This window comes from Corvus brachyrhynchos, unplaced genomic scaffold (assembly GCF_000691975.1).
Source record: "Corvus brachyrhynchos isolate BGI_N302 unplaced genomic scaffold, ASM69197v1 scaffold140, whole genome shotgun sequence".
NCBI lineage: Eukaryota > Metazoa > Chordata > Aves > Passeriformes > Corvidae > Corvus > Corvus brachyrhynchos.
In genome coordinates this window covers 851647-853437 of record NW_008235809.1, presented here as the reverse complement: position 1 = coordinate 853437, position 1791 = coordinate 851647, and positions in this window count along the sequence as shown.

Below are 1791 nucleotides of genomic sequence, written 5' to 3'. Positions count from 1 at the left end.
AGGTAGGGAAAAATCCAAGGAATTTCAGCACCAGGTAACTTGTTTGCTCAGGGCAACGGTATCAGACTGATTCAGCTGCACAGAGGGGTGAGGCCTGCACATATGGAACTATCGGTGGAAAGGCAGGAAGTTCTGGGTTTAGTGTTGACTAACTTCAGAAAATACCCTGACTGACAGAAAATATCCTTCTGGTCACAGCTTTACACACTATGGGATGGAAGGGCAACTCCTTGTTTTAGGGAATGATGTATACTTGCATCAAAGGTTCCTTCATATGATCATTAAAAGTGAAGGATTTTTTAAAAAGGAAAACAACTTAATTATTGCAGTCATTATTAATTTGTGAAGTTTTTAGCTGGGTCAAGTGCTTTAATAAACACAGCTACATGAAAGAGGAAGTCATGTCTGGATTTCCCTATAAACAGAGTCCAAAACAGGCTTACTAAAGGCTGATTGAGACAGTCTGGTAACATCCATGCATCTACTGTTATGAGGCTGCTGGACACAGGAAGGAGGTACTGCAAAAGCAGTTACACAACCCAGTATTGCATAGAAAGGAAAATATCAAGCACCCAAATGCTGGACCAAAAATCTCCCAGCACCAGTCAAGGGCCAGGGACTGGTAGCACAGAGGCAGCAGGGTGGACATGTCCCCCCTGCAGCCATGGCTGGCTCTGTGGCTGACCCTGCATGGCCATGGGCACCAGGAAGTGCAGCCCAGGGCTGTGGTCTGGGAAGGTTTGACTTCCTCTTGTCATTGCAGTGATGTGCTACCCTGTGGCATCACCTCCCTCTGTTCATGAGTGTTATACCCAGCCAGCACCTGCCCTGCTCCTGGGTGGCCTGTGGGAACCTTCTCTCTCCCCAAGGGCTCTCCTTCATAGCATCCCTGCGAGGGGACAGTGACCTTTAGCCTCTGGTCAAATGTGGTAAAGTGGCATTTTTGATACATTCCTGGAAACAGAGATGAAGGAACAGACACACCAGAATCACAGACCCTATTCAGACAGCATTCAGTGATGCCAACAGGGAGCAGAAGAGCAGCAAAGCTGTAAAAAAATGAGAAATGAAATGGAACTTTTTAGGTAGAATCACATTTCAAATTCCTCATTTGCCCATGCCCTAAGGCTTTCACAACTGAGAGAATAAAAATTTTCTAGTACTTCACATGTCTTGGTGGATAAATGAAGTCACATGTACTAATCCATTTACAGATTAACTTCATTGTGTCTTCTTGCTTTTGTATTCCTCTTAGCTACTGACTGTGGCAATTAAGATTTCAATTAAAGATATTCAAGACTAATCTTACAAGAGCCATGCTGCTTGGAGGTTTGAGCCCTGCTGACCCCCCCTCAGCCCACATGTTGGAGAAATCAGAAGAAGAGACAGGAAGATGGATACAGGGGATGCACTGAAAGAGAGGAGAGAAGCTGGGCTGGCCCAGCACTGGTGACAGCAGGGGGGAGCAAAAAGGCAGAGGAAATTATGATTGAAAACGTCTTCTTCCTTTTCCCTGTGCAGCCCTGGGGGAGAAGCCAGGCTCCAGCTGGGCACAGATGTGCTGAACCAAGCGCAAGGGGACTGCACACACCATCCCACACCTTCTCATCCATCTCCTTCCCATTCTGCTGGCTTTATGCCTTGCACAGTCTCACTGCACAACAGCACAGACGGCAGCACCCCTCGTCATCATGGCTGTGTGCAAGGGAGAGGGATGGGGAAAAAAGGGTCCCAAGACAGATGCAAGACTGGGATACCACAAAACTCCTTTTCCCCTCCAGCCCGGGAAAG